This window comes from Cupressus sempervirens, chromosome 1, assembly GCF_028749045.1.
Source record: "Cupressus sempervirens isolate cs-2001-9-10 chromosome 1, ASM2874904v1, whole genome shotgun sequence".
NCBI classification, from domain to species: Eukaryota; Viridiplantae; Streptophyta; class Pinopsida; order Cupressales; family Cupressaceae; genus Cupressus; species Cupressus sempervirens.
In genome coordinates this window covers 563,753,405-563,767,347 of record NC_143118.1, presented here as the reverse complement: position 1 = coordinate 563,767,347, position 13,943 = coordinate 563,753,405, and positions in this window count along the sequence as shown.

Below are 13,943 nucleotides of genomic sequence, written 5' to 3'. Positions count from 1 at the left end.
AATTTCTTTCATGAGTGCTCCCCTTAAAGAGCATGACTTGAGATACTCCTAGATGGAAAAGCATGTGTATGCAGTGGTAAGAGCACTCAAAAAAATTAGATTATATGTCTTGCACTCTCACTCTATTGTATTCATACCTAATTTAGTTGCCAGAATCATATTGACCCAACAAGAAATAGGTTGCAATACTAGAGGAGCATGGATAGAAAAAGTTTAGGAATATGACACTAACCTAAAGCCAACTAAGATGGTGTGAGGAAATGGCTTGTGTAAGATAATTGCAAAAAATATGACCCAAGTCAAGAAGAGGAATCTTCAAGAGCTCTAATGGTCAATCTACAAGACCCTTGGTTCTCTAACATTGCTTACTTTCTCACTTATGATTATTGTCCCAATGGATTGACATATAAGTAGAAGAGAGATCTTGGGATTAAGTTAGCTAATTATGTCATATATGATGACTAACTATATAAGAGAGTGATAGATGGAACCTTCTTAAGATGTGTGGATAAACCTCAACAAGAGAAATTGCTTCATAGTTTCCACAATGAGGCCTGTGGTGGTCATTTTTCATCAACAATCACAACATACAAGATTTTGAGGCAACATTGTTATTGGCCTAGCATGTTTAAGGATGCTTATAAGTGGGTATACCAATGTGAAAAATATAGGATATTCTCTAGAAAGCCACAATTAGTTGCTCTACCTCTAAAGCTAGTTGTTATTGAAGGCCCCTTTCAACATTGGGGAATTGATTTCATTGGACCAATCAACCTACCCTCTTTTGCAGGTCATTTTTATGTCATTACTACTATACATTACTTCACCAAATGGGTGGAGGCCAAGCCAACTAAGAAGACTACATCTGAGATCATCTATGAGTTCATTAAAGAGAACATTTTGATTAGGTTTGGAGTGCCAATGAAACTTTTCATGAACAACACCTCTTACTTTTCCTCTATGGAGATTATAGAATTATGCTATGATAATAGCATTCACCTTATCCATTCATCATATTACTTTCCTCAAGGAAATGGTCAAGCATAATCAAGTAATAAAAACTTGATCAACATCATGAAGAAGTTGGTTTCGGAAAACTAGAAGAACTGGCACAAAAGATTGCATGATGCACTCTAGGAAAATGTAGTAACACCCAAGAAGGCAATAAAAATTTCTCCATTTGAGTTGGTATATGGAGTCGAAGCCAGTCTTCCACTTCCATTGGAACTATCCATTTGTAAACTGCAACAACTAATCGAGGATCCTGTATTTTACAACGGCTTAGATAAGCATATCATGTACCTGATTAAGCTTGAAGAGGAACATGAAAGGCTAGTTGATCACAATATTGAGCATCAAAAGCATGTGATGACATTCTTTGACAAGAAGCACAAGCCAAGAAAGTTCATGGAGAGCAATTTGGTCCTGTCGTGGGATAGGAGGCACAAATCCAAAGGTATGCATCATAAATTTGACTCCCTTTGGAAGGGCCCTTTCAAGATTGTGCAAGTAAACAAAAATAATTATTTCATTCTAGCATATCCCTCTAGAGAGATTTTTCCATTTTCCTATAATGACTAGGATCTAAAGTTGTATCAAGTTCATAATTGAAAGTAGGTAGCACCTGTAGTTAGTGTTAGTCTAGGTAGATTTGCTTTGCATCTTTCCTTGCTTTGTTTTCCTATTTTCCTAAGTTAGTGTTTCCTTTCAATTGTGTGTGTAATTTATCTGCCCCCTAAATTTTTTCATTCCAACTATGTGAAACTAGAGATTTTGGGTGCCTACTCAGACATTTGCATGCCTAAGTCCCCAATCAGAACAAGTTCTTGCCACATTTTTAGTCCTCCATTCTTTAACTTCTAGGTCAAGTGTTAAGTTAATGACTCATGTCATTCCTTGGTATAGGTTTCCATTAGGGTTTCCTCTCTCATCTTTCCCTCTAAGTTTCCTAGGTGGGAATACAAGAGCAATGCAAATTTTTTTAATTGTGCTAGGTGATTAGGATGGGAAGGGTAAGTTAATGTATTCCTAGATGAGAAAGAGAGAAATAATTATATTCATAAGAAATCCTAACTCTATGATCAAGTATTTCATTGATGACATGATATGGGTAGAATGAAAAAATTATGGGCATATCCAAAGAAAATGGTAGTGAAGAAAACAAGGACCAAGGTTAAAGAACATCGTGCAAAATGTGAAGAATAAGCTAGAAGCAAGATCAGTTGATCCCAATGCAAAGCAAGCATTAAAGAATGTAGAAATGTTGAAGAACATGGTCAAAGCTGGTGAAGACCAAATTTGATCTCAGATCAATGTCACAAATCACATCTAAATATCTACATCCAAAGTTTGAAAAGATTGCATGATCACAACTTGGTTTTGGCTCAAAGAATTTAAAGTTGTGAAGTAGTGAGAGATAACCATAGTAGTCAAGGTTTGATTGATCACACTATTGTAAGGAGTTAAGGCTTACTTCTAGTTGAATTGGCCAAGTAGAAAAAGGTTTTTAGTGCATTGTCATAGAGTTAAAATGTTAAGTTATGAATTTGTGAGCAAAGTTAGATCGAATGAGTAAGGTGATCGAAGGAAGCAGTATCTTGTTATTTCAATAAAGTGGAAAATTAATTAAGAATTTCCAAGTTTTAGTGATGCAAAAAATGAATAGGATAGTTAAAGATCAAAGGCTCTCACATCATTGTAGGCAGTTAAGGTTAACCATGAGTTAAGGTAGTGAAGCAACAAAAGCTCCTTATCGCAACTTCACAGTGTTTTTTGATGAGTCAAAGTTTTCAATTGCAAGCTTGTGAATGAGTTAACGATTAAAACTCAAAATGATATTTATAACATCACAAGGTTTAAGTTGTGGTTAAAAAGTTGAGTTTCAAAGTTGCGACAAGTAATCAAAACAATCAAATTTAAAGGCTAGTGCAACATCGCAGGTGAAAGAAATGCTATGTCCTAAACCATGGTGAAGATGCAAGGGAATCAATTTATTGGTCATCACTAGATCATGACCTATTTTTGGCTTAAACAATTCTCAGTTGTGATGGTGCAAAGAGCATTAAAAAATAGTTAAAGTTTGAAGGATTGTAGCATTGCATGTTGTTAGCTAAACTCTCAATTTAAAAAGCATATAAATTGCAGCTCTACACAAATAAGCCATGAGGAAAGGTAACTTGAAAAGTATTGATGAGGTTAGAATGAAGGTATTTGCATCATCGCAAGTGGTTAACATAGAAGGGAGATCCCCAAGTTGAACAGAGATAACTTCAAGGCATGGTAGAAACTCGTGAGATTACATTTGGAAACCATTAGAGACTTGGGCCTAAAATACCTAGACACCAATTATGTGGCACCTACTGGAACTATGACTATTAAAGAAATTATAGAAAAGAAGAATCATAACATTATGATGATTGATATTGCTTGAACTCTCAGCTATGTTGAATTTGATGAAGTGAAAGACTATGATACTACTCATGCGATGTGGATCAAGCTAAAGGAAATCTATGAAGGAGATGATAATGTAAGAAGAGCCAAGGAAAAAAGTCTTAGAGGTCAATTTGATCAAATGAGAATGAGAGAAGATGAGAATATTATAAAATATAGTGAAAGAATAAAAGCTAGTGTGTGCGCAGTTAGAGCCTCAGGAGGAAAGATAAAAGATGAGACAGTGGTAAGCAAGGTTCTCAGAACACTTCTTCCTATATATGCAATTAAAGTGACAGAAATTCAAGAGATAAAATGCAATCCCAAGAATGATATAACATTGGATGCAGTAGTGGGAAGATTGACAGCATTTGAGTTAGATAACTATGACAATTATGTTCCTAACACTAGCAACCTTGAGTCTGCATTTCAAGCCATGCTATTACTCAAGAAGAAAGTTGAAAAATCTAAAAGGCAATCTAATGGTGAGGATGAAGATCTTGAAGTCATTAAAGAATTACTTGTAACAAGATTTCCTAAAGGAAAAGGGAAGCACAAAGGAAAAATTCCTTTGATCTTCTTTTCCTGTGAAGAGGTTGGTCACATTGTTGCAAGGTGTCCAAATAGAGAAGGCAAAGAAAAAAAAATGACAAGTACAAGGGCAAGAAGGACTTCAAAAGCTATAGAGACTACAAGGACAAAGGCAAGAAATCTTTTTACATTGCTAAAGATTTTGAAAGTAGTGAAGAAGAAGATGAAATGGTCTACATTGTTGTTAAGGATGAATCAAATGATGAGAATGATAAAATGGCACTTATTGCACATATTAGTAAGAATGATACATAGATTATTGATAGTGATTGTTCTTGCCATATGACTGGTGACAAATCTAAATTTGAGAACTTAATACAGTATGATGGTGGAAGTGTTAGATTTGGCAATGATGAACCATGTTATGTGAAAGGTAAAGGTTGTATTGACTAACCAATAATCTCAAATGTGATAATGCTTATTGGGTTGAAGGACTGGAGCATAATCTACTTAGTGTGGCTCAATTGAATAACATTGGATTCAAGGTAGATTTCATGAATGGAAAGGCCAATCTGCTAGATGGGAAAGGAAATATGGTTGGGACTGACAAGCAAATAAAAGGTAATCTATTCTACCTAGATCTTAATAGAAGTTCATATTTCATTTCCCAAGTAGAAGAAAGTTGGTTATGGCATAAGAGGTTATGTCATGTGAATTTTGAAAACCTAATAAACATAATCAAGAACAAAAGAGTAAGAGGCATTCCAAACCTGAAAAAACCTGACATGGGCATGTGCAAGAATTGTCAAATTAGTAAGATGGGAAAGATAAGTTTTAAAAGCAAAAATTGTCATTCTGAAGAAGTGTTGGAGCTAGTCCATATAGACCTTTGTGCACCTATTAGCATAGAAAGCTACATAGGAGATAAGTACTTTATTTTATTTGTTGATAATTATTCTAGAATGATGACTATTATGTATTTAAAGGATAAATCAGAAGCTTTTCAAAATTTCAAATGGTATTTGGCTAGAATTGAGAAGGAAACAAGAAAGAAATTGAAATGTTTTAGATTAGATAGAAGAGTAGAATTCATTTCTAATAAATTCTACAATGAGAGAGGAATCAAAAGACAAGTGTTTGCACCTAGCACACCACACCTCAGTAGAATGGCATTGTTGAAAGAAGGAATAGGTCAATCATGGTTTGTGCAAGGACCCTTATGATAGAAAAGAATGTTGCTGCCAAATACTGGAAGGAAGAAATCAATATTGTATTTCATACCTTGAATCGAGTTTAGTTGATGAAGGATTCAAATCAAACACCTTCTGATTTATGGTATGGATATAAACCTAATGTGTGTTACTTCAAAGTATTTGGAAGTAAATTTTATATTTTGAAGGGGCCTAGACTTGTTGGATATGTCAAAAGGCATCATGCACCCAATAAAATTATTGGAGATCAGTTAGTTGGCACAATGACAAGGAAAAAAACAAAAGGTACATGTTTTCTTACTAAATTTGGACCTAGATCTACAAAATATGCATTAAAGAGTGAAAGTTGGATTGAAGCTATGAATGAAAAAATTAATCATATTGAAAGGAATAATATTTGGACTCTTGTTCCTCAAGGATAAATATGTAATTGGCACAAAATGGGTATTCATAAATAAGTTGAATGAGAATGGAGAAGTTTCAAGAAACAAGGCAAGGCTAGTTTGCAAGGACTATGCTCAAGAGGAGGGTATTGACCATGGAGAAACTTTTTCTCTTGTTGCTAGAGTTGAAGGTGTTAGAACACTCCTTGCATATGCAATACATAAAGGATTCAAAGTGTATTAGATGGATGTGAAATCAATAATCCTAAATAGAATCTTAGAAGAGGAAATCTACATCGAGCAACATGAAGGTTTCATTGGTCCTAGAAAAGGGATATGGTTTGCAGACTACACAAAGATTTTTATGGTCTCAAAAAATCCCCTAGAGCATGGTATTAGATATTGCACAAGTATCTCATAAAGATTGGTTTTCAAAGAACTAATGACAATAGTAATGTATACATCAAAGAATGACCAAATAAGAAGATTGTGTTGGCAGAAATATTTGTGGATGATATGTTGTTTACTGGAAATGATTATTTGTGCAAATATTTTTCTGAGGAAATGAGTAAGCAATTTGAGATTTCAATGTTTGGAGAGATCAAATTCTTTGTTGGCTTGCAAATTCAATAGAAGAAGGATGGTATCTATATTACTCAATCAAAATACATCAAAGAGATACTAAAGAAGTTTGGAATAGAAGATTCTAGACCAACTGGAACACCTATGTTTACTAGACATAAGCTTTCCAAAGATGATGGCTCAAAATAAGTAGATCAAACTACATACAGATCAATGATTACAAAACTTCAGTATGTGGTGCCTACAAAACCAGATATAGCATTAGTAATTAGAATGGTGGCAAAATTTTGTGCTAATCCAAAAGAAGATCATATGATGGCAATCAAAAGAATCATGATGTATCTGAAGGATACTAAAGATTATGGTTTGTGGTATAAGAAAGGAGACAACTTTGAATTGAAAGCATTCACTGATGTTAATTGGGCAGGAAGCATTACTGAAAGGAAGAGCACTAGTTGTGGAGCATTCTTTCTTGGAAAGAGGTTGGTATCTTAGACAAGAAAGAAGCAAAATTGTATCTCTCAGTCAATAGCATCTAAGTAGAATATGTTGTTGTAGCAGTCAATTGTTCAAATATTGTTTGCTTCAAACAACTATTGATAGGTACGAAGGAAGAGATCAAAGATCTAGTTTTTGTTTTCTATGATAACACTAGTGTAATTAATATTTCCAAGAATCCTATGATGCATACCAAAACCAAGCACATTGCAATTAAATAATATTTCTTAAGAGAATCAGTGTAAGATAAGGAGGTAAGATTGGAATATGTGAATACAAAAGAATAGATTGTAGACATATTCACTAATCCATTACCTAAGGATGAATTGTGTATCTAAGAGGTAAGCTAGGGGTGATTCCCCTATTTTAAGCTCATTAATCAAATTCAGTGATGCATCAACCAAGCATGTTGAAGATAAGTCAAGTTGATGCAGTATTGTAAAGGATAGATTGCATATGAATTAGTACATCAGGTACATGGAAGTTCACTGAATGCAATCTTTGTCATAAGATGTCAAAGAGGGAGAGTTCTATCATACATCAAAGAAATTCTATAAGAAGGTTTTATTGTGAAATTTATGTTTTTGCATGAGATGTCAAAATTTTTTGTCAAATCAAATAAAGAGGGAGAATGAACTTGAGTTAATATTACAATCAATGTAATCATATTAATTAGAAAATCATTCCATGGGGAGAGATTGATGCCAGAGGGAGTTCATGCTGATAGAGGGAGTTCTCATGGATGAGAATCAAAATGAAACTAAGGATATTGTCCTTACTTCTATTTTTCTCTAAAAATTTCATTCTATAATGACATGTTGTGATGTCATCAATGCAAAAGAGGGAGATTGTTGAAAACAATTGTTTAATTGTATATCATCTTTGATGTTACAAAAAATTTGAAGTCTTTACCAGTCAACGTCTGTCAAACTCACTTAGGTGATGGAGATAGTTTTCATTGTCTACCAAGCATTCCAGAGAAAAAAAGTTTAGAGATAGTATCTATTGAGCTCACTCGAGCACCAAAGAAAGTTTGCAGGAAGACAATGTCTACCAAGTTCACTCAGGAACTAAAGAGGAGTTGGCATGAAATTAGTGTTAACCAAGCTCACTCAGTTACCAAAGGAATTTATTTTAGGATGTAGTGTTAATCGAGTTCACACAGTTAACAAAGAAAGTCTTTTCTAGGTTAGTTTTGACTGAATTGGGTCGGCTAACAAAGGATTTTCTTGAATTGACATATTTAGTTTTATAAATTTATTTGTTAAGTTTAGATGACTTAAGGGATGACTATTGAATATTTGTAAGTGTAGTCAAGCTAAATTGACAAGGCAAAAGATATGTGTTAGAAATAGGGATTACTAAGAGGGGGGTGAACCAATAATGTACAAACTTTAGTCGCCAACTAAATATTATTACTTACTTTAAACCATGCATAACAAAGCAATAAAGTAATGTTGAATAGTAACAATAGCAATGTACAAAGACAACTCATAATACCATATTTTGTTAACTAGGGAAACCCTGGCCAAGGGAAAACCTTGTTGGGGATGATACCCACTAGATAATATACTAATATATAAGTTCCTTGTTAGAGGATGGACCCTGTTAGGAGTCAGTGAGAAAATTTAGTATAAGCAGACCATATTAGGAGACTGAATCCCTGTTAGGAGATTCCAACCCTATTAGGAGTTGTAGTATAGTGTATTCAAGATGAGCCCACTGCCCAAAAATGTAATTTCAACTACTAAAAGAGCTCACTGCTCAAAGAAGTAATTTACTGTTATTTTCCTTCCTTGTCTAATCTTTGATCTTTAACTTGATCTCAAATCACAAGATAGCTCATACAAAACTTCACATATACTACCTTCTCAAAAGTTCTCTCACTTCCCATATTTTCATAAGCACATACAAGCACATTTCTCATTACAAGAAGCCCTTTGCATAAATACCATGCCTTCACATAAATTTTTATTGGGTCAGCTAGGACCACTATTCACTTTTCCAAGTTAGATTAAACATCTAGGATGTCGGCCATAATTGGAAAAGTAATTATTTTGTAAACAAAATAGTTCTTTCCTTCAATTTTGTTGTCTTGCATCATCAAAACATGATTCTCTCTATTTTATACTATCTATACAAACTTCTAAGGTTATAAAAATCATCACCAACATGTATACTATCTCCATGTAATTTCACATATCATACTATGACGTCTACGACATGTTATAAACAAAACAATACACTGTCGTAAACAAATTCTATACTTAGACAATTTTCTGATTACCAAACACTAAGTATCTTCATTTCTGAGGTTTCCTATTAACATGTCCATCATGTGTTTCCATTATTGACAACAATTACATATCACAATTATCTAATTGTCAACAATCTCCCCATTTGGCATTGGTGGCAACAAAATAGGGAAAATTGGCTAAGTGACAAAACTTAACTATCAAAATAAACATTACATCTAGTATAATTTGTTCAACTTTACATATATGCTCCCCCTTACAATATACTTTATACTTTTACAATATTCACATTTATTTCTCCCAACAATCTCTCATTTTGTCATGTATACAATTTTCACATCTCTCCCCCTTTGACATCAATGATAAAGGTCAAAATGTCAAGATTTTGTCCAAAAATTGTCAAAATTGTTGTCCTTCCTCTATGTTGAAATAATCTTCATACAGTCATCAAAAATAATCTTTAGACTATCCATACATTTTTTCCATGTCTCTTTGGTAGACTCAGCTAATGTGAGAATTGCACATAATGCATAAGATGCAATCTCAATAGCATTGATATCTGAATACTAAAAGTTTGTATATGTGTCATTGGCCTTGACACATTCCTCTAGCTACTTCTTAACAAAAGATATCTTTAGAGAAATAGATTCTTTGAAATCATATGTTCTCTTCAAAATTTGCTCTTTCTAAAGTTCTAGTTTCCTGATCTCACTGTGAACACTGGCAACTTGACTCTCAAAATCATCAACTTTGCTAGATGGATGTTGGATTTGGCTAGATAAAGCAACTAGCTCACTCATCTTAGTCTCCAACTAACTATCAAAATCTTTAGTCAGTTTGTATGACAAGGTACACTCAACATACAAGGTGTTCCCTTCTTGCTAACATTTCCAAAGTTCTTCTATGCATGTATCAAGATTGACTAAGTCATTCTTGATATTTTGGAAAATGGTGCTAAACAAGTTAGAATCATGGGAAATTTTAGCCTTCGCCTCTACAATCTTTAGCAAATTAGTAAACTCTTCATCAAAGGATTTTAGCATTTCCTGTGCTCTTTGTTTGGGGTTTGACTCAGTATGTTGTACTATCAATGTGTTGTGCAATCTATCTATTACTTCCATTAATGATCTCTACAAACTTTTCACCATTTTATTCTTCTATATAAGTTTAGATAAGGATAAAATCATATCAGTTTGATCATCATCATCATTAGCTAACTAGCAAGAGAGAGCAAAGTAGATGAACTAGATGGTTTAGTCTCATTCTCCCTCTATTTCTTTGATGCTTCTTGTGTTCTTTTATTTTCCTCTTCTTTCTTTTCCTTTTCTTCTTTTTCAGTTTTCTTTTTCTTCTCTTATTCTGCAATCTTTATCTTTTCTTCATCTTCCTTTCTTTTCTTTTCTTCCTAAAGCAATCATTGGTTGGTTTCCTCTATCTTCTACTTTTCTTCTTCTAGTAGCCTCTTCTCTTCCTCAATTTGTTTCAACATTTCCTCAATATCTTTAGTATCAGGTACATTTGGTTTGGAACTACCAAATGGATTAGTATCATCAATGTTAAGAGTAACATTAGTTTGATCAATCTTCATGATGTCACCACTTACTGATACTTCTGAGGTTCTAGAAGCTGGAGGAGATGCTTCCTATGACTCTGACCTCATCTTATTGATAGCTACTACAGTCTCCTTTCTCAACTTATCCTTCTCACCAACCATAAATAAGAATGGCCTCAACTTATTCCTCAAATATGGTGCAAGGTTATTCAATAATCTCTTAATTTCATCTTGATCATCAATCTTGTAGATAGTCCTTAGCATAGACTTTAGAAGTTTAAGGTCTTCTTCCCTTGTTAGAGTCTACTTATCTATAAGTCTCTCATAGACTTTCTAGTTCACTACTCCTTTAATATCTTTCATACTAAGATCATTTGCCATAATATATCTCATAGTAGATATATCAAGCTGATCCTTCTCAAAATTATTGTATAAGTCATAAAACTTGTTCATTTGAACAAAGTTTTCCTTGTTGGAAATTGTTGTGTTAATCTTCTCAATCTTTGGCTTCCAAGGTTTCCAAGCTTTGCCTATTGCTTGCTTAGGTGGAGTCACCTTTTCAGCTTGTTTGGTTTCTTGTTCCTCCTCTTCTTCATCACTTGACTTAATTGTCAACAATGTTTTCTACCTCTTACTAGGTCTTGTGACCATCTGTTTGACTCCATTTGCCTTTGAAGATACTACTTCAACTAATCTTTCTAATTTTCTTTTTTGCTCACTGGGCTATATATCGGATACTACCGCATATGGTATACTCTACTCCAAAGATGTCTTAGAAATTGAAACTAACAAGGGTTGTATGTTTAATACACCTTGCTTCAATGTCTATCTCATGGCCTTAGATTCACTCTATGACATTCTAGCCTCAAATAGTGTCTTCTTCATGATTGACTCAACCTTCTTGCATGATGCCTTCTCTAAGGTTACTTTATAAGCATGTTGAGTAATCTCATCATAGGTGCCAAATCTATATTCTACTTTGTCTTTCTCTGAATTCAATAAAAAATCAATGTAGCTAACTGCAACATCATCACTCAACTCATAGCTCAAGGGATCTAAAAATGTCTCCCAAAGTTCCATTGCTTGAATATAAGTATGATCTGTATCAAGTAGAATACATATATCCTCCTTGAATCCATCTAGAATTATAGGTGAAATCCTATATCTTTGTTTCATCTCATTTTGAAAAGTCCTCATAATTAGGTTTTCACTATCCAATATCTTGTCTGTAGGGTGCCTTCTACATACCTCTATGATCTTCTCCATAGTGCATCTATCACTACTCATTATAACTATTACTGATAAGTAGGGAAATCTCTTTAGTACATGGAAGAATATGTGATTTATCAATGATTGGAATCTAAACACACTATTCTTTGTTCTCTTAATCTTTTCAAGGTTTTCCTAGAGTTGCATCCTCATCATTTCACTCAAATTTACTTGCTCTTTCTCTACACATATCTTGTAAGTTGCATATATAAATCTAGCAAAGAGTTCAACTATATTAGAACTTGTACAAACTAAATAAGTAGTAATTCTGCTAAGAAATCTCACTCATCCTGCTTGATGGAGTTGATTACCATAGCCTTCCCATTGTATACCACCTTAGTATAGCTCTCTACTTTCTTCTTTACCAATTTCTCACCTATGGGTACACTGCCTTCTTTGCTAAGACCGATTACCTCATGTATAAGGTTGGCTGAAATATCCACTACATTATCTTGCATCCACAATTTTCCATCATGTATCCTACTTAATATGGTTTGGGTCCATTTGTCTGTATCTAGCTCACAATAGAATTGATACTTAAACAAGTCTAATTCTTTTAAATGTTCAAATATGGGCTTCACTTTCATGTCATGGTTAAAGACTATTTCCATATCCTTATTCATATATTCACTGCCAATTGATTCAAACTTGCAATTCAAATAACTTTCTACGTCTTCCAGATAATCTATATTATTTAGAGTGATAGACAGTGCAAAGCTAGGGTTTCCTTCATTAATTTTTTTGGAAACTATCTTAAACTTAGGTCTATCTTCATTCTCAACACTATGTACTACTAACATATCTGAACAATATCTTTTACCGAACAAATTTTGCGAAAAAATGAAAATACCTCTTTCTAAAAATTGGGTTTGCTTCAAAATCACTTTGACAAGTCACTTTAGAATGCTCTTCACTTTTAATGTGTTTGTAATGAAGTAAAATCAAATATATACTCCATTTATTCCTCAACTTGAAATTGCATTAATTACATACTTTCACAAATATTAAAAAGTTGTTACTTGCATTCTACAATCAGTTAACTACTCGAGATCATCTATCTGATCTTTGGATGTCACCCGAGGTTTACTATAGCCTCCTTCCATTATGATAAATATCCTCAAAACTTTGCATCACAAAATTTTCTATAAAAAGTTACTTTCATCTTCCGTTACAGAATCAATTCTTACTATAATACCAGTAACTCTAAATTCCATCATAACTTCTTTAGATGGGCTCCAAATCACAAGTGAGCTTACATACTATCTAAACATTATTGAATACACCTTTTCCCAACTTTTCTACCTCTAATTTGGTCTCTAAATGAAGTTCTCAAATACTAAGGTTGTGAATAAGCTTAATTCAGCTTAATTGAATCAAACTCAACAATTGACTTCGATCTTCCTGTCTCATCATCATCTAACTTTTCTTTTGAGATGTTTGTTCCTTTCACAAATGCTTCATTAAGTCCTTCTCAAAGTTCACTCACAATTTTTCTTTGTCATTCATTATCTTTTCTAGTTATGGAGTTCCTTTCATGGTTCTTTCTATCATTTCTTTTTTTCCCAAAGTCTCTTCCATTGTTTCTTCTATCTCTAAAGTTTTTGTCCATTCTGCAGTACTTCATTGTGTGTCTAACTTTTTTGCATAACTAACATATAGGTGCTCTACTTCTAAGATTCTATTAATCATCAGGTGCACAACAATTCTGAGCAATGTGTACTAAGTTGTTACACTTATAATACATGATTTTTCTTCTATCTTCATAAGATCTTCCTTCTCTTGATGTCCTTTCATTAGATCTTCTTCTATCTGTAGGGTTAGTATATCTAGACATTCTATTGTTTCTCTTATCATTATCATACTTAGGTTTCCTAAAATCAATTGCATTATGACCCATACCATGACAATTGTGACAATAAAAGTCCTTAACATGATTAAATGACTTATTAGTACAATCTCTTTTCATATGACCTATTTCATTACATAAGAAACACTTACCTTTAAAATTCATACCTGGTTTCCTTAGGAGTTTCCACTTGCTTTGGTTCATCCAAGATTTCAACTTCCTTATTTTTCTCAACCTCTTTAGGTTTCTTAGAAGATTGACTAGATTCAATCTTGTCATTAGATTTGTCTTTTTCTTTCAGATCTGATATAATCTTAGGTTTCTTCGCAAACATGCTAATTAGATAGCCAGGACCAGTCTTGTCATAAGAAGGTCTCTGTATAGACA